We start from the raw sequence: 25,763 nt of genomic DNA, 5'->3' as shown, positions 1-25,763 counted from the left end.
AGGTAACAACAGCTTTCATAGGAATGAGGATGGTAGGGTTAAGAGAGAAACCTTTCTCTGATCAATATAGCCACAGCATCATCATAAATAATTTAATCACGTACTCCGCTTTTAGTTTCTTTGATCTGCTTCTCTCATCATGCCTGGTTGTGGTGTGACTTCCACAAAAGTTTGCTGTTTGTGACGCTAAAGAACCTTCCAGCTAACTGCAGTACCTCAGTCATGTTCCTGTAGCCAAGGTTCACTCTGTTTTATTTCCCCTGCCCCATAGCTAAGCATCACTATTTTTTACCTGACCAAAGGATCGTGAATGCATTGTTGCTTTGAGACATTCTAAGCCAGAGATAAAGGAAGTTGCTTATTAGTACTGCTAATAAGATAAACAGGCTGGCTGTAAGTGCCAACTTCTTTGGTTCCTTAGTAATTTTAAATGATTGTTTTGTAGATGTTGGGGAAAGGAAGGGGGGGAAGGAGGGATGATTTGCAGTATCTCAGATTCCATTTGGTATTGCTTTTGGTGGCAGTGAGAGAAGAGATGGGGTGTTTTAAGAGGTAATAATTAATATAGGATGTGGATGTGCTCCGATGATCAAACATGGAGTGTTTCTTTTTCAATTTTGCCACGAAGGCATATTTACAATGTCTCCTTTTTTTGTTGTTGTGCCTGAATCTTCAACAAAGGACGAAGCTCATAGCTCCATTAAAATGACATTAATAATCTTAACCACACCAATATAGGCAACTGATTTATTGATTACACAAGTTTTTGGTGGGGCTCAAGGATTGTTGTTCTATTACAGGAGAAATTTCTTGAAAGAAAATGTCAGAGTGACAAAAAAGTGCTGTGAAAGGGATTCTATAAGCATCATATGATAAAAATAACATTGACTTTGAGTTGCAGGAAGGACAAGGTTTTGACCCAAAGAAAGGCACATTTTTACCTGTCCCCAAACTATAAACTGATCAGCAAAGACAAAGTGTGGAGTTATGGTGTGTGTAAAAAAAACAAAGAACATTACTGAATATAATCAAGGGCAAATGGAGGAAGGTTTGTTGAGAATTGCATTTGCTGTTTTTCAATCACTGCCACACTTACTCTCTTTCCAGCATATATTCTTTGCCCAAGTCCTGCAAATTCTCACTCCTTCCCCTCTCATTTACTCTGATTTACTTCATTGGCTCTTATTTGAATCCAAGTTGGAACAGAGGATTTTGTGTCTTTTGTAATTTCAAATAAATACACTATTTTAACGATTCAAACACTTTATGTGCTTATGTGCCCATTTCCTGATGCCCACAACATTAAAATAGGTCTCCAGCCAGTGTTCAGAAGTGCCTAAATACTCAGAAATTCCTCCTGCAGCCACTGCTGCCTATTCACACTGGCAAACAAAAGGTGAAGAATTCAATATATGAATGCCTTGTCTAGGAGTGTCAGAATGTAATCAGAATCAGTAACAAAACTGCAAACAACCCACAGCACCCCAGCCATAGACTTAGGTTCTGATTTGGAAGTCATAATTCTTCATTTACAGTGACATGCACAATTTTGAATTCTACCAGGGGAAATTTAATACATTCCATTGTAGAAGGCTTTTCTATTACAATTTTATTCCTGACACACTTCTGGAATACAGTAGTAATATTTAGAAATACTTCCTTTGAGAAACAATGTGGCTATATTAATATAAATGAGAAGAATATTGTATATAAATAGATCTGTTTTAGAGTTTCATCAGCTTGGTAGGTCTTTGTATTTCACAAAGGCATTTCACAGTTTGTTTCCTCTTAAAAAGGAAACAATATTTACCTTCAGATAAAGTAAAGATTCATAATATAAAAATACGTTTTGCTACTGTAATGTGTACTTAGTTGAAATATTTATATCTCAGAGGACTCCAAAAGAAGTTTTAAGTTTTTTTTACAGTAAACCATTAAGACAAATTTGGTTTACCTGTATGAAAAGAAATACTTTCTGTTTTACAGTGAAGGTACTCTGTGTAATAGACTTTAAATAATTAAATAATTTGTTACATGTTATTCCATTATTTTGTATATAATGAAGTATATCAAGTATAAAGTATCCAACACACCTTAAGACACAACAACTATAATTCAATGAAGGAATTAATGAATTCAGTTTACAACTGGGGAAACTGGGGGCAAAAGAACAGTTTTAGTTACAATCAAGTATACGATAGCCCAGTCAAGAAATCCTCAAAAGGCAAATAAAAACTTTAGTATCAGACATCTACTCTTTAAAAGGGAAATGTGAGAGTAATGTCTTGGGGGACAAATGACCTCAGATTAAAATTTCAGAGGAAAATTATTTCATCTAAATACCACCTCTCTTGTCTTCTTTTACTCCTGATTGTAAGTCTAAAGTAACGATTTAAATACAATCACGTTACATAATCTTATCAATTAAAACTCTGTGAACAAGGAAAAACTGGAAGTATTAGTAAAGTTCTAATTTTTTTTTTAATCATAGGCACTGCCTGTACTTCACAAATGGCTACTGCAGGTGGGAAGTGGAAACAGTACTACAGCTTTATCTTCACCTGTTGATCAGTACCACAGTTCTCGTCTGAGGCAGTGTATATATACGTGTGTGTGTGTGTGTGTTGATTCACTGAAAATTTTAATTTGTTCTGGCAATGAAACTAACAAACAGCCCTCAGGCTTGGCAAGACATTGTTGGTGAGAAGCAGTATTTTATGTTGCATGGGTACAATATTCTATTTCTCCTTCTTTAAGAAATGTGTCCAACTAAAAAGCATATTTCCCAGCTTTCTTTGCAGATAGGGCTGACGAGTGAGATGCCAATGGAAGTTGATGAGCAGGGCTTCTGGGAAAACCCTTTTGCCAACTCCCTCCCTCCTCACTAACACAGATCAGGAGGAGACCCAGAGGATAGAAATCATTCACTAACATGACAAGAGAAGAAAGAGGAATGAAGCCTGAATCTCTATGGATAATGGGGCTGCCATACTAGCCCTTGGCTACCTACCGTCCATCTCCTTTCACTAAAGAGAAAATTAAACTCTATCTTGTTTAAACCATGTTATTTGAGTTTTATGTTATATGTAACCAAACCTAATCCATTCTATCTATTTGATCTTTAGTAATTCATTTAACTCTCTCTCTCTCTCTCAGTTTTTTCACCTGTAAAAATGGGCACAATAATAATAATTACTTGGAGAAATGTTACAAGGATTAAATGAGTCAATACAAGTCACAAACAGAATTATGATGGTACCAAGTGAGAGCTCGATGAATCCTCTCTGTTGGTATTACTTACCTGTACTACCTATAATACCTGGAGTATAAATTTGAAAGTATATATGAAGAGGAGAAATCACTGCATTTGTTTCTTGTCACATACTTCAGAATCAAAGGCCTAGGAAGAAAACTTAACAGAAAACCACCCATAATACCTCTCAATTAAAAACACTTTACAGATTACAAAGAACTCTCAGAGACCTGAGTTCCTCTATTTCTTAACCAGGGCTATGAAATGAGAGCGAATGTTGAAGCTTGCTTGTGTTGGCTAGTCATTAGCTGGTTGGCTAGTCACCCGACTCTAAGTTCACTGTTGCAATGAGAGCCAGTTAGCGTGGGACCATTTCATGGCCTTAAACAGTGCTGTATGCTTGGCCCTGGTTAATTGTCCTGTGAATATGATTCCAAAATTTGATTCATGTGGGCAATGACTCAGCCATGCTCCGGGAACTCAGCATAGAGTTCTCCAGCTGTGATTGATTCCTCCTGCCCACAGGTGAACTTGGGCTGTAACTAGGGTGATTTTTTTTTTCTTTTCCAGAAACCTGATTCTTTTTTCAGCTAGTTTGTTTAGAAGACTTCTAAGCCTTAGGGTTTTAATTTTAGGATGACTCTCAGATTATCTCCACTCCAATCCTAATATAATAATAATGATAACAGCTAATATGTATTGAGCATTCACTATGGGTCAGGTATTTGATCCATTATACATACCTACTCATATTATCCCACATTTTATCCCCAGAGATCTGTGAGGCAGGTGCTATGATGTCCACCTTTCAGAGATGATCACTTTGAAGCACAAATAGTTGAATGATTTGCCCAGTGTTACCAGGACAGGGTGTGGCAAAGCCAGGAGAGTTAGAGCCCAGAGCCTATGTTCTTAGCCACCACCCATTACCTGTCCTATAATAATAAATTCTCTATGTTCTTCCTTAATTTTCAAACCTCAGACACTTCAGAGGGCCTGGGTGTGTTTCTTTAATCAGGTGTATTTGATTGTTGTTCTATTTTTATCACTTGTTATGCCACATTCCAGCCTTTCAATTCTCACAAAGGATCATAAAATCCCTAAGGCAATTCATTGAGACAGTAGGTGTCTTCTACTATGTCAACCACCTGCATTGTTCTGTCTTCCATGAGTGAAGTTCCTTGCTTTTGGTTCACCCTTCATCTCAGCTCACTTTGGTCTAAAGCCTATCTGTGGCGGTAAGGCTGCCCCCAGTGGAATTTTTTCTGAAGAGTCCATTCCTGCTAATGACTTCACTACAATACATATTGGAATAATATCTCATTGCTTTGAATCTAAGAGATTCTATGGATGTAATAACAGTCTTTGTTTTGCAGGAGGGAGAGAAGGTGGGGTGGGAGTTGACAGAACTTTTAAATAGTAGAAAAGTACAGAATAAAAGGTGAAAAAAAGTGCTTCACTTCTTGGGTCTTCCTCCTCAACACCCATAATCCCAGTTGTTTAGCTGCTAAAACAAATACCATACAATGGGTTGGCTTAATAACAGGAGTTTATTGGCTCATAGTTTCAGAGGTTAGAAGGCTTGCATTCTCCTGGGGTTGGTATCTTCTTTTTGGCCAGCACTCTTTGAGGTTTCTTGGCTTTTCTATCACATGACGATGCACATGGCAGCATCTTCTTTCTCTTGTGGATCTCGTTGACTTCCAGCTTCTGACTGCTCCCACGGCTTTTTTACTTATAAGGACTTCAGCCATACTGGATTAAGGCCCACACTCATTCAGTTTGGGTGCATCTTAACTGATGACATCTCAGAGATCCTATCAACAAATGGGTTCACACCCATAGGACCAGGTGTTGGGAATTGAACATGCCTTTTGTGGAGGGCATAATTCAATCCCCAGCATTCAGGCTAACCATGAGAAACACATCAAACAAATCCCATTTCAGGGACATGCTACAGAATATCCAACCAATACTCCTCAAGCAAAGTTATCAAAAACAAGGAAAGTGAGAAATTGTCATAGCCAAGAAGAGCCTAAGGAAACATGCAACTAAATGTAATATGGTGCCCTGGATGGAATTCTGGAGTAGAAAAAAAGATCAGTAAAAACCAAGGAAATCTGGAAGGGAGGGGCCAAGATGGCTGCTTAGCAATGTGCGCATTTTTGTTCGTCCTCCAGTACAACTACTAATAACCAGAAACAGTAGAGAAAAGTTCCTGGAGTCACGTCAGTGACAGGACACACAGCGTACCCTAATCTGGACCAGCTGGACCAGCTGCAAGCCTCCCCAGAACTGTGCGTTCCCCAAGCCGTGGCGGCCAGCACCTCCTCCACAGGCTGCTTCCCAGAGGGGAAAGGAAAGAGACTTTACTAGCAGCAGGGGCTAAGCCCAACCGAACACCAATTGTGGCATTAATTAACAAATTCTGACTACTAAAAATAGGCCCCCAGCTCAGGTGAACCTGGTTAAAGCAGAGGTTGCTCATTGGGCTAACCAAAAAGGAAAAAAGGAAAAGAAACAGAGGTTTTTGTGGCTCTGTTTCTACAAAGGCTTGACTGCCTCTGGATTCAGCAGCAGGACTTCTCAGGCTGCAACTGCCCCAGGCATAGGCAGAAATAAGCTCGTTTCAGGGATTGTCTGGAGCCTATGCCTTCCCCAGGGGAGGGGTGAAGCCCAACTCAGGTGGAATCCCTCTTCCAAGGAATTCAGACACCAGAGCTTGGTAATTTGAAGCCATTAAAACCAATGTACAACCTCTCCTCTGTCTCCACCATGCCCCCAGCAGGAAGAGTCTGCCAAAGTTAAAGGTACTGCTTCATCTTATGCTGGTGGGACCTGGAGGCAGACAACTGCCCCATACTGGGCAGGAAAAGAAAAACAGAGTCCAGAGACTTCACAGGAAAGTCTTTCAATCTGCTGGGTCTCACCCTCAGGGAAAGTTGATGTAGGTGACTCCTTTCCACTGATAAAAAGCAAGTTTGGTCCAGGAAAACCCGGCTGGGGTCAATAATACCTACATAGACCATCCTAATGGTGGGGATAAAAGGCACCATACAAGCAGGGCAAGAAACAAGAAAACAAGAATTGAAAATTTCTCCTCTGTTAAACAAAACCTAAGCTAGAGGTCCAGAAAAAGCTGAACTGAATGTCAAAGAACAGATAGACAATGAATCCATCCAGCAAGGAAACCCTAGGTAAAAGAAGTGAAAGCAATCTCCAGAATAAACTAGTTAAGTAATCAAATGTCTAGAAGCCAGCAAAAAATAACAAATCACGCTGAGGAAATTGAAGATATGGCCCAGTCAAAATTGAAGATATGGCTCAGTCAAAGGAACAAACCAACAATTCAAATGAGATACAGGAGCTGAAACAATTAATTCAGAATATATGAACAGACATGGAAAACCTCATCAAAAACCAAATCAATGAATTGAGGGAAGATATGAAGAAGGCAAGGAAAGAACAAAAAGAAGAAACTTAAAGTCTGAAAAAACAAATCACAGAACTTATGGGAATGAAAGACACAGTAGAAGAGATGAAAAAAACAATGGAAACCTACAACGGTAGATTTCGAGAGACAGAACATAGGATTCCTGAACTGGAGGACGGAACTCTGAAATCCGACAAGAAACAGAAACTATAGGGAAAAAAATGAAAAAATATGAGCAGGGACTCAGGGAATTGAGTGACAATATGAAGCACACGAATATACATGTTGTGGGCATGCCAGAAGGAGAAGAGAAGAGAAAAGGAGGAGAAAAACTAATGGAGGAAATTATCACTGAAAATTTCCCAACTCGTATGAAAGACTTAAAATTACAGATCCAAGAAGTGCAGCATGCGCCAAAGAGAATAGATCCAACTAGACATACTCCAAGACACTTACTAATCAGAATGTCAGAGGTTAAAGAGAAAGAGAAAATCTTGAAAGCGGCAAGAAAAAAGCAATCCATCACATACAAGGGAAAGCTAATAAGACTATGCATAGATTTCTCAGCAGAAACCATGGAGGCAAGAAGACAGGGGGATGATATATTTAAATTACTAAAAGAGAAAAACTGCTAACCAAGAATTTTATATCCAGCAAAATTGTCCTTCAAAAATAAGGGAGAAATTAAAACATTTTCAGACAAAAATTCACTGAGAGAATTTGTCACCAAGAGACCAGCTCTGCAAGAAATACTAAAGGGAGCACTAGAGACAGATACGAAAAGACAAAAGAGACAGGTGTGGAAAAGAGTGTAGAAAGGAAGACTAAGAGTAAAGATAAAAAGAAGGAAAATTAGATATGAAATATAAAATCCAAAAGGAAAATGGTAGAGGAAAGTACTACCCAAACAGTAATAACACTAAATGTTCATGGATTTAACTCCCCAATTAAAAGACATAGACAGGCAGAATGGATTAAATAAACAGGACCCATCTATATGCTGTCCACAGGAAGAGTATCTTAGACCCAAAGAGAAACATAGGTTGAAAGTGAAAGGTTGGGAAAAGATATTTCATGCAAATAACAACCAGAAAACAGCAGGAGTAGCTATACTAATATCCAACAAATTAGACTTCAAATATAAAACAGTTAAAAGAGACAAAGAAGGATACTACGTACTAATAGAAGGAACAATTCAGCATGAAGACACAACAATCATAAATATTTATGCACCAAACCAGAATGCTGTGGCAAACACTGAAAACACTGAAAAGAGAAATAGACACATCTACCAGAATAGTTGGAGACTTCAATTCCCCACTCTCATCAATGAACAGAACATCTAGACAGAGGATCAATAAAGAAACAGAGAATTTGAATATTACAATAAATGAACTAGACTTAACAGACATTTATAGGACATTATACCCCACAACAGCAGGATGCACCTTTTTCTCAAGTGCTCATGAATCATTCTCAAAGATAGACCATATGCTGGGTCACAAAGCAAGTCTTAACAAATTTAAAAAGATTGAAATCATACACAACACTTTCTCAGATCATAAAGGAATGAAGTTGGAAATCAATAATAGGCAGAGGGCCAGAAAATTCTCAAATATGTGGAGGCTCAACAACACACTCTTAAACAACCAGTGGGTGAAGGAAGAAATTACAAGAGAAATCAGTAAATATCTCAAGGCAAATGAAAATGAAAACACAACATATCAAAACTTATGGGAAGCAGCAAAGGCAGTGTTAAGAGGGAAATTTATTGCCCTAAATGCCTATATCAAAAAAGAAGAAAGGGAAAAAATTGAGGAATTAACTGTCCACTTGGAAGAACTAGAGAAAGAACAGCAAACTAACCCCAAAGCAAGCAAAAGGAAAGAAATAGCAAAGATCAGAGCAGAAATAAATGAAATTGAGAACATGAAAACAATTGAGAAAACCAATAAAACCCAGAAGCTGGTTCTACAAGAAAATCAATAAGATTGATGGACCCATAGCAAGACTGATAAAAAGAAGAAGAGAGAGGATGCAAATAAATAAGATCAGAAATGGAAGAGGAGACATAACCACTGACCCCAAAGAAATAAAGGAAGTAATACCAGGATACTATGAACAGCTTTATGCTAATAGACTAGACAATTAGATGAAATGGACAATTTTCTAGAAAGGCATGAACAACCAACATTGACTTGAGAAGAAATAGACAACCTCAACAAACCAATCACAAGTGAGGAAATTGAATCAGTCATTAAGAAGCTTCCCAAAAAGAAAAGTCCAGGACCAGATGGCTTCACATGTGAATGCTACCAAACATTCCAGAAAGAATTAGTACCAATCCTGCTCAAACTCTTCAAAAAAATTGAAGAGGAGGGAAAGCTACCTAATTCATTCTATGAAGTCAACATCACCCCCATACCCAAACCAGGCAAAGATATTACAAAAAAAGAAAACTACAGACCAATCTCTCTAATTAATATAGATGCAAAAATCCTCAACAAAATTCTAGAAAATTGAATCCAGAAACACATTAAAAGAATTATACATCATGACCGAGTAGGATTCATCCCAGGTATGCAAGGATGGTTCAACATAAGAAAATCAATTAATATAATATACCATATCAACAAATCAAAGCAGAAAAACCACATGATCATCTCGATTGATGCAGAAAAGGCATTTGACAAAATTCAACATCCTTTCCTGTTGAAAACACTTCAAAGAATAGGAATAGAAGGGAACTTCCTTAAAATGATAAAGGGAATATATGAAAAAGCCACAGCTAATATCATCCTCAATGGGGAAAAACTGAAAACTTTCCCCCTAAGATCAGGAACAAGACAAGGATGTCCACTATCACCACTGTTATTCAACATCGTGTTGGAAGTTCTAGCCAGAGCAATTAGACAAGAAAAAGAAATACAAGGCATCAAAATTGGAAAGAAAGAAGTAAAACTCTCACTGTTTGCAGATGATATGATACTATATGTCAAAAAGCCTGAAAAATCCACACCAAAACTACTAGAGCTAATAAACGAGTACAGCAAAGTGGCAGGGTACAAGATCAACACTCAAAAATCTGTAGTGTTTCTATACACTAGTAATGAACAATCTGAGGGGGAAATCAAGAAATGAATTCCATTTACAATTGCAACCAAAAGAATAAAACATTTAGGAATAAATTTAACTAAGGATACAAAAGACCTCTACAAAGAAAACTACAAGAAATTGTTGAAAGAAATCACAGAAGACCAAAATAGATGGAAGGGCACACAGTGTTCATAGATTGGAAGACTAAATATAGTTAAGATGTCAATTCTACCTAAACTGATTTACAGATTCAATGCAATAACAATCAAAATCCCAACAACTTACTTTTCAGAAATAGAAAAACCAATAAGCAAATTTATCTGGAAGGGCAGGGTGCCCCGAATTTCTAAAAGTATCCTGAGGGAAAAAAATGAAGCCGGAGGTCTCACGCTGCCTGACTTTAAGGCATATTATGAAGCTACAGTGGTCAAAACAGCATGGTACTGGCATGAAGATAGATATATTGACCAATGGAATCAAATAGAATGTTCAGATATAGACCCTCTCATCTATGGACAATTGATCTTTGGTAAGGCAGTCAAGCCAACTCACCGGGGACAGAACAGTCTCTTCAATAAATGGTGCCTAGAGAACTGGATATCCATATGCAAAAGAATGAAAGAGGACCCGTATCTCACACCCTATACAAAAGTTAACTCAAAATGGATCAAAGACCTAAACATTAGGTCTAAGACCATGAAACAGTTAGAGGAAAATGTAGGGAAATATCTTATAAATCTTATACTTGGAGGTAGTTTTATAGACCTTACACCCAAAGCAAGAGCACTGAAGAAAAAAAGAAAGAAATGTGAATTCCTCAAAATTAAACACTTTTGTGCATCAAAGAACTTCATCAAGAAAGTAAAAAGACAGCCCACACAATGGGAGACAATATTTGGAAATGACATATCAGATAAAGGTCTAGTATCCAGAATTTATAAAGAGATTGTTCAACTCAACAACAAAAAGACAGCCAATCCAATTACAAAAATGGGAAAAAGACTTGAACACACACTTCTCAGAAGAGGAAATACAAATGGCCAAAAGGCACATGAAGAGATGCTCAATGTCCCTGGCCATTAGAGAAATGCAAATCAAAACCACAATGAGATATCATCTCACACCCACCAGAATGGCCATTATCAACAAAACAGAAAATGACAAGTGCTGGAGAGGATGTGGAGAAAGAGGTACACTTATTCACTGTTGGTGGGAATGTCAAATGGTGCAACCACTGTGGAAGGTAGTTTGGCAGTTCCTCAAAAAGCTGAATATAGAATTGCCATACGACCCAGCAATACCATTGCTAGGTATCTACTCAAAGGACATAAAGGCAAAGACACAAATGGACATTTGCCCACCATTGTTTATAGCAGCATTATTTACAATTGCAAAGAGATGGAAACAGCCAAAATGTCCATCAACAGACGAGTGGCTAAACAAATTGTGGTATATACATACGATGGAATATTATGCAGCAGTAAGACAGAATAAAGTTATGAAGTATGTAACAATGTGGATGGGCCTTGAGGACATTCGGTTGATGAGATTAGCCAAAAACAAAAGGACAAATACTGTATGGTCTCATTGATATGCACTGACATTAGTGAATAAACTTGGAATATTTCGTTGGTAACAGAGACCATTAGGAGATAGAAATAGGGTAAGATACTAGGTAATTGGAGCCAAAGGGATACAGATTGTGCAACAGGATTGAATATAAAAACTCAGAAATGGACAGCACAATACTACCTAACTGTAATACAGTTATGTTAAAACACTGAATGAAGCTGCATGTGAGAATGATAGAGGGAGGAGGGCTGGGGTCATAAATGAAATCAGAAAGAAAGATAGACAATAAAGATTGAGATGGTATAATCTAGGAATGCCTAGAGTGTATAATAATAGTTACTAAATGTAGAAATTTTAAAAATGTTTGTGCCTAAGACACAAACGGACATTTGCACACCAATGTTTATAGCAGCATTATTTACAATTGCAAAGAGATGGAAACAGCCAAAATGTCCATCAATAGACGAGTGGCTAAACAAACTGTGGTATATACATACGATGGAATATTATGCAGCTTTAAGACAGAATAAACTTATGAAGCATGTAATAACATGGAGGGACCTAGAGAACACTATGCTGAGTGAGAATAGCCAAAAACTAAACGACAAATACTGTATGGTCCCACTGATGTGAACCGACATTCGAGAATAAACTTGGAATATGTCATTGGTAACAGAGACCAGCAGGAGTTAGAAACAGGGTAAGATAATGGGTAATTGGAGCTGAAGGGATACAGACTGCAACAGGACTAGATACAAAAACTCAAAAATGGACAGCACGATACTACCTAATTGTAATGTAATTATGTTAAAACACTGAATGAAGCTGCATCTGAGCTATAGTTTTTTTTCTTGTTTGTTTGTTTTTATATATATTTTTATTTTTATTTTTTCTCTATATTATCATTTTATTTCTTTTTCTGTTGTCTTGCTATTTCTTTTTCTAATTCGATGCAAATGTACTAAGAAATGATGATCATACATCTATGTGATGCTATTAAGAATTACTGATTGCATATGTAGAATGGAATGATTTCTAAATGTTGTGTTACTTAATTTTTTTTTAATTAATAAAAAAAAAAATGTTTGTGCCTGAGGAAGAACAAAGGAATGTCATTACTGCAGGGTGCTGAAAATAGATGGTAATTAATATTTTAAAATTTCACCTTATGTGTGAGACTAAAGCAAAAAATGTTTATTTGGTACAGAATTTATATTTTGACTAGTGCATCTCCTAATATACCTTATGTAGATGGCTTGGTTGAACACCGTGAGTGCTTGGAATCTTGGGTAGGACATGAGATTTTGTTGGTTTGTCCAGAGTGATGCCCCGATGAATCCCAGAGTGATTCAATCAGTTAGTGGAAAAGTATTTGCGGAGTCCCCTTTGGGGAATGGTGAGAACAGGGAGAGATTCAACTTCCCCAGGTTGAATTCTTGATACTCTCACAAGCAGTGTGGACAACCAAAGCTATAGGCTGAGCCCTCAGTCTTGAGGTTTGTTCATATGAAACTTAACCCTACAAAGGATAGGTCAAGTCTACTTAAAATTTAGGTCTAAGAGTCACCCCCAAGAGAACCTCTTTTATTGCTCACATGTGGCCTCTCTCTCCAGCCACTATGTGATGATATTAAGAATTACTGATTGTATATGTAGAATGGAATGATATCTTAATGTTTTGTTTGTTAATTTTTTTAATTAATAAAAAAAGTTAAAAAAAAAAGTAGAGCTGTGTTCCAGTAGCCATGTTTCTTGATGATGATTAAATAATGATATAGCTTTCACAATGTGACTGTGTGATTGTGAAAATCTTGTGTCTGATGCTCCTTTTATCTACCATGTCAACAGACGAGTAGGACATATGGAATAAAAATAAATAATAGGAGAGCAAATGTTAAAATAAATTTAGTTTGAAATGCTAGTGATAAATGAAAGCAAGGGGTAAGGGATATGGTATGTATAATCTTTTTTTTCTGTTATCATTTTATTTCTTTTTCTGTTGTCTTTTTATTACTTTTTCTGAATTGATGCAAATGTTCTAAGAAATGATGAATATGCAGCTATGTGATGATATTGAGAATTACTGATTATATATGTAGAACGAATGATATGTTAATGTTCTTGTTTGTTGTTAATTTTTTAAATAAATAAAAAATAAGAAAAAAACAACAAAACAAAACAAAAAAACAAGGAACTCTGAATGTAGTTAATAGTAATGAAGCAATGATGGTTTATTAATTACGTACCAGACTAATATAAGATGTTAATAATAGGGGAAGCTGTGTGCCAAGCATATGGAAACTTTCTATACTATCTTTGCAATTTTTCTATGAATCTAAACTATTATAACATTATGAATTAAAGAAAAATACTGATCTCTAATAGCAGTCACATTTATTTCTGAGCTTTAACCATTATTTCTAGATTCTGAGATGCTGTGCTAAATGTGTATAACCTGGTATTTCCCTGGAACTTTGGGTACCTGTTTGATACCTAAGGCTCAGCATTGGAGTTCTGCAGCTCTGAAAGTCAGCATTGCTACATACAAGTGTTAAAGAAACCGAAAAAGAGATCAGGCTTCAATTCTAGATAAGCCGATCTGGTTGGGACGAAGGTAAATCAGAATACAGGGTAAAGGATGACAGTGTCTGTAGTTTAGAACTTCACCTACTGTATGAGACTAAAGGAAAAGAGCTTTAATTTTTATCCCAAACCTAAATTTTCCATAGCTCACAATCTAACTCAACCACCTGGGTAGTCCATTTAAACAACCTAAACACATGGAGCCCAGAATGGGAATGAGGGACTCTGATTCTGTATAGCTTAATGTAATACCTGGATACATCCCAGAGTATGTTGGGCAGATATTTAAAAAGTACAGGCAAAAAAAGTAACCTGAGGAAGAAAAAATAAGAAACTATTAAACTTTCCCATCTAGGAACCCCCTAATACTCTCTCAAACACTAGGGCCTCTCAAGTAAATAGGTCAAGCCTTTGATCTCGATAACTTGCTTTTATGAAACTTATTTCTGTAATACAGAAGCTAAGCCTGTATATAATTAAGCCTAAGAATTGCTTCCAGAAAACCTCTTTTGTTGCTCAGTTGTGGCCTCTCTCTCTCTAAACCCAACTCTGCAAGTAAAATCATTACCCTCCCCACTAAATGGGACATGACATCCAAGGGTGAAAGTGTCCCTGGCAATGTGGGACATGACTTCCAAGGATGAGCCTGGCCCTGGGACTGTGGGATCAACAATACCATCCTGACTAAAAGAGGGAAAAGAAATGTAACAAAATAAGGTATCAAATAGAGTCAACATATTAGCTAGATATTACTAATTGCTCCGGTTTGCCAAACCCTAACCAACATCATTCCTGTTAACCTAAAGAACATGCAGGGCTCTGAGATCCTACCAAAGTTTCACATACTAAGTTTACTTTTCAGAAACCTAAAACCTTCAGATGGTTCCCAGGCCAAATAAATCCTAAAACCCAGAGTTGCTAGTATGTCCAAGAACATCAACTAGTTGCATCCCCATATCCCATACTGTCAATACCCTGTTTTAGTTTGTAAAGCTACCAGAATGCAATATACCAGAAATTGAATACCATTTTTTTTTTTTTGCATGGGCAGACGCCGGGAATCAAACCTGGGTCTCCAGCATGGCAGGCGAGAACTCTGTCTGCTGAGCCACAGTGACCCACCCTGAATAGCTTCTAAAAAAGGAATTTATTAAGTTGCAAGTTTGCAGTTCTAAAGCCAAGAAAGCATCCAAATTAAGGCACCAACAATAGGTTACCTTCACTTAAGAAAGGCTGATACTGTTTGGAACAGCTCTGTCAGCTGGGAAGTCATGTGGTCGGCGTCTGCTGGGGTCTTTGTGTTCTAGACACCTCTCTCAGCTGGGAAGGCACATGGCAATGTTTATTAGCTTTCTCTCATTTCATTGAGGCCTCTATGGGGCACCTTCCTTCCACATTTCCAAAGGTCTCTGGCTGTGTGGGCTCTGTTGGTTCTGTGGGCTCTTTCCAAAATGATTCTCTCTTAAAAGGCTCTAGTAAGCAACCCCACCTTGAATGGGTGGAGACACATCTCCATGGAAACTACCTAAGCAGAACTTACCACCCACAACTGTGTGGGTCACATCTCCATGGAGACAATAAAAAAGATCCCATCCAGCGATACTGAATGAGGACTAAAGAACATGGCTTTTCAGGGGTACACAACAGATTCAAACCAGCACAACCCCTTTTCAAGACGAAAAAGTTAGAATGTGCATAACTCAAATATCCCTACAGATTGGGGAAAAGATCAAAGGGGAGGGAGAAGTTATAACAGAGAAATTAGGATTTAAATGAATATGACTAATGAATCATTATATTGATATCTTTTTAGGCTCCCATGCCTTGGACCAGCAAGAAAGAAAAACCTGAAATTGTGGAACTGAAACTTATACTAAACTTTGAAATCTGTTCTATAACTACTTGTTAAATTGTACTTTGAAATTTATTGCTTTTTTGTATATATATTTCACAACTAATATATATATATATATGCAGGTTAAATATATATATATTTGTATATATATTTCACATATATATATATATATATGCAGGTTAAAAAAATAATAAAACAAGAATCAACTTAATGAAGTCCTGTCACATTTGTGAGATTCTACTGGGCTGGGCTGATGTCCTCTCCTTTATAGAAACACTTGAGCAGAGCAGCCCCTCTTTTCTGAAGAGTTTTTGGTACCTTAGAGTTTTTTTGGGTGTGGTTATTTTTTTTGGGGGGTGGGGGGGCAGAGGTGCATGGTACAGGAACTGAACCCAAGTCTCCCGCATGGCAGGTGAGAATTCTACCCCTGAACTATCCTTGCACCACCTGCTTTCAGCACTTCATAAAGAGGAACACATGATTTTGCTGTTTCTACTGGTCTAGGCGGTAACTTTTATGGTTGCTGTGTTACACAGTAATGAGATCTCTGGCCTAGGGACCTCTTGCTAAAGGTCGCCAGAATGAGGGCATAGCTGGGTGGGGCATTGTTTGTTCCCTTCTCCCAGTACCACTACAGGCTGGGCAGGGAAACTGGCTTAGGTGAATTCAATTCAATTCAGTTCAGTACAGTTCAATCCAATTTAACAAACATTAAGCAGTACTTACCATGTACTGAAAGAACTGGCGATCTAAAATTGAATAGCACTTAGTTCCCTGCTCAAGGACCCTGTGGTTAAGTGGGGGAGAGACAGATAGGTGAACAGATAATTTTAATACAAGTCCCATAACAGACCTGTGAAGGGTGCTGAGTGAGCTCAGAAGAAATGCACCTAACCAGGTAGGAGGGTTCTGAGAAAGCCTTGCATGTTGGTTTTGAAAACAAGTCAAGTCTCTTTACTCTGCTGAGTCTGGTTTCTTGCAGCTCCAAGAGCTCATGTGAAGGGTCAGCTTCTCAGTGGCTGTAGTGTAGTGGAATTGTACTGAAGTTCATTTCCTCGGCAGGGGATACGTCTTCCATTCAGTGGCCCTGTTCTCTTGAGAACATGAAAGGGCTTTGATATACATGAGTAGCAAAATTATGGTCCCAGTAACTTGGTGTACTCCTCTGTTTCTGAAGTATGAATGGAGAAGGGAGATTTGTGCAGTCCCTTCTGGACTGGAAAACATGTTCTCTCTCCTAGGAGAGTGCTGAATTTTCTGCTGTTTATGCTTTTAGCAACTGATTAGCTAATCAGGACAATAGAGATTAATGCTATTTTCTTATATTCTTTGATAGTAAAATATCAGCATTTTTTCTTTATATTACCACCCAGATCTGGGAGATAAGACTCCCTTGGGGCTCTTTTCCTCCATGTTAGAAAGTGAGGGGTTTAAAGAGGCCTGTCATCTCTAGGCCTCAACCCAAGGCACTGTGTAGAGTGAGAGGTTTATTCCCTTCTTTGTAATATTAAGTTTCTGCACTAGAGAAGCAATATCCTAAACTCGGAGTAGGAGGTTCCAACTCAGACCTTTGGGCCAACTTTTATTCTATAAATTTTCAAATTATTTGTTCCCTTTCCATATGATTTTCGGAGATATGGAGAGCGGCCAACTGTGGGGTACTCTTTTTCCCTCTGCTTAGACTCTTCACTGTTACCATTGAGTCCCCTTCCCAACTTCTAGAAACAACTTCTTCATAGTGTACCCACTTTCCTAAGCTCAGATGAGGAAATAAATTCTATCTGCTTGCCTGTATTCAGCACTTGATATTATCTCACAGGCTGCAAGTCTGTAGTAAATGATAGCAAAATTGTTTAGCCATCAGGGGAAATTTGTCTATTCCCTAATGTGATGGGATAGATTTGGCATCCAAAGAGGTGTGTGCACACCTGAGGATGTGCCTGGAGGTAAGTTTACAATGCTTGGAGGAGAAAAGGACACAAACAGGAGATTAAGAGTTTTTAAGTGGACACAGACCAGCTAGGAATAAAGTAGGATTTCTTGATATCTTTATGGAAAAGGGACAGTGGAAAAATCAATGTTTAGGCATGCATTTTTGAAAAAAATAAACCCCTGAACAGTGGTCTATCAAATGGATGTTTTTCTTCTCTTTTTTTTCGGTAATTTATTTTCTTTTTATTATCATTTTATCAGTTAAAATATGTTTAATCTTGAAAAGTTGGACCATAATTTTCTAACTGTCCTGAGGGGAAAGGATTCTACATGATAATCCTGCATTTTATGAAACTGACCGCAAATCAGAGGAACACAAACGGAATTATTTCGAAAGGATTTATAAATATTATATGCACTATTGCTTTAAAGTGGAAATAGGTTCCCAGCAGAAAGGGACAGCAAGATTCCCTGATTGATTTATCCAATAAGCATTAATTGAGTATTTTACCTGTGCTGCATCCTAGAAACTCAGAGATGAGTCAATCAAAGCCCCTGATATGGGGGATTTCACAGTCGCCATGAAAAAATAGACAGTAAACAGATTATTATAGTACAGTGTGAGACATACTGCAATAGAGGCATGCAAGGAGGACTAGGAAAAGGAGAATAGAAGTTAAGACTTCATAATGGCTGGTCTCTCACTGCTGCCTAATTTAGCTAGGACATGAGAAAGCTGACTTTTGAGAATTGAAGAATAAGAGTTCAGAAGGGCAAGTAAAGGACATTGTAGGCTGAGAACGAGTCTGTACAAAGGAAAGAGGGTAAAGAGCGCGCAGTTTCTCTTCAGGTATTATGGACACATCACTAGGACTGGTTTGGGAGAGGAGGGTGAGTGACCCAAGGTGGGGCTGGAAAGGTAGCAGGGACTAGATCTCAAGGATCTTGCAGAGCATGCTGGGAAGTTTGACTTCACCCTGCAGACCAGCACTTGTCAAACTTTTCAAACTTGGGGAGCTTGTTAGAATGCAGATTCTGCTTCAACAGCTCTGGGATAGGGCCTGAGCATCAGCTCCTGGTGCTGCTGCTGCTGATCTGTAGAATACACTTTAGGTAGCAAATAATTACAAATCAGGGTTTTCCAATCAGCACCAGTACCTAAGCTGGACCTATATCCCATGTACTGAGATATGATACCTTCACCCCATTGAGAGGAAGGACATTAGGTGGTGTTTTAGTCTGCCACAAAGCTGCCAGAATGCAACATACTAGAGATGGGTTGGCTTTTAATAAAAGGGGGGTTTATTAAGTTAAACACTTAAAGTTCCTCAGAGGAAAGGGAGCTAACTTTCATTGGAGGTTTTCGCTGACACTTGAAGGCCCAGGGTGATGTCTGCTGACCTGCTCTCCTGGCTTCTGGGTTCCAGAAGCCTTTGGGGTGATTCTTTTCTGTGTCTCCAAATATTTGGGCTTTTGGGGTGATTCTTTTCTGTATCTCCAAATATTTGGGCTGAGCTGTGAGTGCTAAGATGAAGTATATTGAGCTGCTTGTGCAGTACTGCGGTGCATTCTATTCTGACCTCTTTCTTTCAAGCCTCCAGCTAATTAATTAAATATCACTCCTTACAGAAGGCACTCGCCTTAGCCATCTGCAGATGTAATCAGCCATAGATAAGTTTCACATGCTAATGATTCAAGTCTGCCACAGCAGAACTAGGCACCATCACCTGGCCAAGTTGACACCTGACCCTAACTACCACAGGTGGGATCTGGGTCAATTAGAGCCTCTAGTCTGGTGAATTCTGACAGTAAGCTGTGTCATAGGCTTACTGCAGAGTGCTCTACAAATATAATTTTCTGCATGTTCTAAGACATGAAGGCAGTGGGGAATCAGCACCAGTACAAACAGCCCAGTCTGCACTGTGAGGACTAAGAAATAACAGCGTGGCCACAGAGTCCCAGTTACCGCACAGTAGCTAACATTGGTTGCCAGCATAGCCCAAAGCCTTCTATGCTCAAGCACTCAACATTTGGATATTGAAATCTTGGCTCTTGTTCACCTCTGCAGTGGGACTTTGTTCATTTCCGCCTGTGGTGGTTTCTGCAGCTGCCCAACTCTATTCTGTTCATAAAAGATCCTGTTATGTCCTGACAACAAAGCAGTGGTGGAATTAAAAAACAAAAATGTAGCACTAGAACTTCCTGGTGATTAGTTTAACTAATATTTTTATGGGTTTAGAAGTTCTTTTGTTGTCTCTCCTTAGTCCTTTCTCAAAATTTGACAAAGATGATTAAGTTGGCCATTTTTCCTAATAACCTGTAGTAGATATCTGGAACCGGAATATGCAAATTGTATTAAATGAGTGGAAATTTGAATTTCTGCTGGGCCCATTGTCCTTTGGCTTATCACTTTATGTAAATGTTTATGTAAAAACACATGCAAACATATGGGCTCACACTTGTCTCTGGAGATGGAACTAGAGAACAGGGTTCTGAGGTAGAAGGAGACCCTCTGGTCGACAGTATCCCTTTTGTCCTATTTAACATTTTTTCCCAAATGATGGCTTACCTTTTTAAAAACAATATAAAGGAAAGAGCTGGCTCATAATGAATGAAAAGTATGAGATACTTCAAGGTGAATTTTCCCTTCGTCCCCTTCAGTTGGGGAAACAATCACTTTCCTTCCAAGGTATCTAGTGTTGAGACTTCTTGTGCTATGTGGTTAAATGGAGAAGATTCAAGTCTTTAGGTATCCTGACTTTTATATCCAGGTTGCTAAATTATCTAGAGTCTGGTAAGTGAGAAAATCAATATTTGAATTAAAAAATTCTCCAGGTATTTCCTCAGTTGACGATGCCAGTCCTCTCTTCAGACTTTAATGAAACAAAACACAAAATGAGATGCCATACTATAAATTAAAGAGGAATTTGAGGGAAAGACATTTGTTTTTAACAGTCAATCATCTTCATTAATGTCTCCACCATTGGGGGCTCTCTTGCCCCCCAGTATAATATTGTGGAGCTCTGATGAAAAGCACATGCCACGTATATGCTGTAGAGATGATTAACATTTAATGGATAACTTCAATTATATTATATATTTTTGAGCAACATAGAACAATTATTGTCTCCCATAAATACTATATTAATCATTCAACAGTTACAAATCAGTTTGCAATCTGCTGTGATTTAAATAAAATTTCATTTTAATAAATTAGAGTGAGCTCTACAATCTCATTTAGACCCTAAGTACTGTTAGGTATTAGTCCATACCTGTTGTAGAAATGAGAACTGAAATAATTTGGTTTTAGTCTCCATTGTTCTGTAATCTGCATATTTCTTATTCTCCAAGTATATTCTTTTTCAAAAAGACTTAAGCAGTGCTTCCTAAAACTCATTTGCCTACTTAGATATTAATAGGGCTCACATTTAGAAATGTACTTTTTTAGATTTCATCTCTGATGATGGAGAGATAAAATACAACTGTTTCAAATGTAATAAGTAATGTTAAACCAACCCCCACTTCTTAATTTTTTTCAATAATGATATCTTCCTTCCTCAGTGTGGGACATCACCTAGTCCAGCTAAGCCTGAAGCAGACTGTCAAGAGCTGCTGACCTCCTTCCTTTTTTAATCTAATCAGGTAGTAGATTTCCTTCTATTGATGACCTTCCCAGGAAAAAGAAAACTTTTGCTAGAAACTTAACTGCTCCCTAAAGACACTGCTCCCAGTCTCTTACTTAAGAGACATGGTATATTAATAGTCACCCTGACTCATCTTAAGAACATGTACTTTCCGTGCAAGAAGGGACCTTGTGAGTTATTTAACATGGTGGGTCCTAAACCTAGCATGATGGGGTCAACTGTGTTCTCCAGCAAGGTATGTTTAAGTCCCAACACCCAGTCCTGGGTTTGTGGCCTTACTTGGAATTAGGGTCTTAGAAGATGTGATTAGTTAAGACAAGGCCAAACTGGATTAGAGACAGAGAGGACCCTATCCCAAAATAACGGGTGTTCTTATAAGAAGAAGGAAATTTGGACACAGACACAGACGGATGGAAAAAGGTGCCAGGTGATGACCAAGGCAGAGATTGAAGGACTGAAGGATTGCCAGCAAATCAGCAGAAGCCAGAAAGAGGCAAAGAAGAAATCTCCCTTACAGGTTTTTAGAGCATGACCCTGTGGGCTTCTTGACTTCAGACTTTGAGCATCCAGAACTGTGAGACAATAAATTTGTTGTTCTAAGCCACCAAGTTTGTGGTACTTTGTTGGCAACCCTAGGAAACAGATACCCCCGGCTTCTCATCAGAATTTCTGCAAAGCTTAAAACAAATGAACAAACAAAAAGATTCCTGCCTCCACTATAGATTTCTGAATGAAAAGCTTAGGGATGGGGTCTTGGAATCTGTCCATTTTTTTTTTAAGTTCATTTGGTGATTCTAATGAAATTCCCCTTTCAGTCTGTAGATTGATGTTTGGGAATAGCCATTTCAAAACATTGCTTCACAAACTTAAATGTTTCCAGGGCCCAACAAGTTAGAAAAGAATGAGATGCAGTCCTGGCATCACAACCCAGGGAAGTGATGAAACTGGGACTGGAGTGAGCTTTAACACACTAAAGCATTCAAAGTAATCTTTAAAAAAACTCAGTATTCTCAAAGTTTTCAAACAGAGAGAATTGTGTAATGATTGCCCACTAATCCGGCCCACAGACATGACTATTAACAATATTTTGCCATATTTTCATCTATTTCTTTTGTTCCTTCTCTCTAATGCTATAGTATTTTTAGGGACATTTTCCCTGGGCATAGAATTCTAGGTTGAGAGTTTCTTTCTTTCAGTAATTTAAAAATGTTTCACCACTGTCGTCCCTTGATGAGAAATTTGCTGTCATCCTCACCTTTATTCTATATGTAACATGTTCCCTGCCCCCCGACTGTTTTAAGATTTTCTCCTTATTACAGACCTTGAGCATTTTTTTTCTTGTGCTTGGGATCTATGTAGCTTCTTGAATCTGTGGGTTTATATTTTTTAAATAAAATTTAGCTGAAATATTTCTCTAGCCTTTTCAAATATTGTTTCTGCCCCTCCTCCCAACTTTTGGGGACCTAAATTACATGTAAATTAGGATGCTTGAAGTAGTACCACAGCTCCCTGATGTTCTTTTAATTTTTTTCAAATCATTTCCCCCAGTATTTTATTTTACATAGTCTTTGCTGTTATGTATTCAAGTCCATTAATCTTTTCTTCTCCACTGTCTAATCTGCTGTTAAGATCATCCAGTATATTTTTCGTCTCAGATATGGTAGTTTCCATCTCCTGAAGTTTGATTTGGATCTTTTTTCATATCTTCCATATCTCTACTTCATATGTTTGATCCTTTCTCTAGCTTTTTTAAGAAAAGGCATATAGGCAGATATTTATTTTTATGTCCTTGTCTTTTCCCCCCTGACCTTTGGTAGCTTCCTATACACAAGCACTCAGTACTCAAAAAGGAACTTGAAAGGTTTATTCTCTGTGTACCTCTCTCCTCTCTGGTACTCTGCTTTGTGAACTCTAACCATATTCGTCTCCCAGAAACCTCAGTTTTATGTTCTCCATCTGGGTCCCTCTTTCCTGTATGTGGCCTGAAAACTGTCAAGGCAGTAAGCCAGGACAATTTTAGGGGTTATCTCATTTGTTTTCTGTCTCTCAGAGATCACTGTCCTTCACTGTCTGATGTCCACTAGCTTCAAAACCACTGGTTTATGTACCTTTTTTTCTTATTAAACTTCGTTTTAATGGGTCTCAAAATTCTGTGACAGATTTTTGATCATTGTTTCCATTTAAAAAGAACTGATTTTAAAAAGAATAATTCAAAACTGTCACACGAAAACAAATTGTCCACAAAACATTCCTTTCTTTCTGAAGGTTTTACAATGCACTGCTATCACTAATCAGTCTTTTACTATTAAATTTAAATGGCCAATGGAGACAAACAATTTTGAGACTCTTCTTCCACCACTGATTAAAACTGAGGTGGCAGGTGTTATGGATAATATTCCTTTAGCTTTCTGAGCTATCTGGGCAGGCTTGGTGACCTTGCCAGCTCCAGCAGCCTTCTTGTCCACTGCCTTGATGACTCCCACAGCAACTGTCTGTCTCATATGAATAGCAAAACAACCCAGAGGATAGTGAGAGAAACTCAACACACATGAGCTTGCCAGGAAACATATCAACGATGGCAGCATTGCAAGATTTCAGGAATTTGGGGCCACCTTCCAGCTTCTTGCCAGAACAGCTGTCAGTCTTCTCTTTCAGCTCAGCAAACTTGCAAGCAACGTGAGCTGGTTGACAATCCAGCACAGGTGCATAGCCAGCACTCATTCGGCCTGGATGGTTCAGGATAATCAACTGAGTGATGAAGCCAGCTACTTCCATTGATGGATCATTTTTGCTGTCACCAGCCACAATGCCACAACGAACCTCTTTTACAGATACGTTCTTGACAATAAAGCCCACATTGTCCCCAGGAAGAGCTTCACGCAAAGCTTCATGGTGCTTTTCAACAAAGTTGATTTCAATTGCAATGTTGACTGGAGCAAAGGTGGCCACCATGGTGGGTTTGAGAATACCAGTCTCCACTTGGCCCACAGCACAATACCAATACCACCAATTTTGGAGATATCCTGAAGAGGTAGGTGTAAGTACTTGTCAGTTGGGTGAGTACGTGGCAGGATGTAATCCAGAGCTTCAAATAGCATGGTCCCACTGGCATTGCCATCCGTATGGGTAAGTTTCCATCCCTTGAACCAAGGCATATTAGCACTTGGCTCCAGAATGTTGTCACCATTCCAACCAGAAACTGGCACAAATGCTACTGTGTCAGGGTTGTAGCCAATTTTCTTAATGTAGATGTTGACTTCCTTAACAACTTCCTCATATCTCTTCTGATTGTAAGGTGGTTTAGTGGAATCCATTTTAACACCAACTGTTTCACATCCAGTGCGCAAGCCAGAAGGGTCTGCCCATTCCTGGATGTGCCAGCTTCAAATTCATCAACACCAGCAGAAACAATCAGGACAGTACAATCAGCCTGAGATGTGCCTGTAATTATGATTTTAATAAGGTCTCTGTGTCCTAGGGTATCAATGATGGTCACATAAGACACGCAGGTCTCAGATTTCCACAGGGAGATATCAATGGTGAAACCAGACTCATGTTCAGCTTTTACTTTATCCAAGACCCAGGCATACTTGAAGGATCCCTTTACTATCTTAGCAGCTTCTTCCCACATTTTTCAATGGTTCCTTTGTTGATTCCACCACATTTGTAGATCAGGTTGCCAGTCATGGTGACTTGCCTGAACTTATGTGTCCAATAATGACAATGTTTGGATGAGTCTTTTCCCTTCCCATTTTGGCTTAAGACATAGCAATTGTTTTCATTACATCTGTGTTCTGGCAGCAAACCCATTGCAAAAAAGGGTTTACGTATTCTGTTCTAATTTTTAGGTGGGGAGTAAATCCAGTTCTTGTTATTCCATTTTGGTGGGAAGTGGAAATCCCACTATAGTCTTTTTTAAGCCCTGAAATCATGTCAATGCAAATTCTGAGTGTATTTGTAAAATACATGAGTTTCTTATATACAGAAATCATTATCACAGCTAACAAAATTAACAGTATTTCACCTAATATCTAGTCCATACTCAAATTTCCATAATTGTCCAAAAATTAAAGTTTAAATCAGGGCCAAACAAGGTCCACCACACATTGCATTTGATTGTTGTCACTTAAATTTCTTTTAATCTGAAATGGTCTACTTTATTTCCATTTTTTTTTAATGCCATTGACTTGTCACAAAAACCATATTATCCTGTAGGATGTCCTACATTCTGGATATTTCAGATTGTTTCATCATGGTGCATTTTACTTGGTCCCACTTCACTTGCTAGATCTAGAAGTTAGATCATAATTGGGTTCAGAGTCAACTTCATAAAAAATACTTTATAGACTCTATTTTGTACCTATATTATATCAGGAAGTACATATTGCCAGATTG

The 25,763-nt window shown here is 38.2% G+C and overlaps 1 pseudogene; it reads right to left on the bottom strand.

Moving 5' to 3' along the window:
• Window positions 1–23,659: 23,659 nt before the first annotated feature.
• LOC143665158 (elongation factor 1-alpha 1 pseudogene) lies at window positions 23,660–25,120 on the bottom strand (annotated as a pseudogene).
• Between the last annotated feature and the right edge of the window lie 643 nt (window positions 25,121–25,763).

Source organism: Tamandua tetradactyla, chromosome 21 (assembly GCF_023851605.1).
Source record: "Tamandua tetradactyla isolate mTamTet1 chromosome 21, mTamTet1.pri, whole genome shotgun sequence".
Classification (NCBI taxonomy): Eukaryota; Metazoa; Chordata; class Mammalia; order Pilosa; family Myrmecophagidae; genus Tamandua; species Tamandua tetradactyla.
This window is presented reverse-complemented; position numbering and strand designations above follow the sequence as displayed.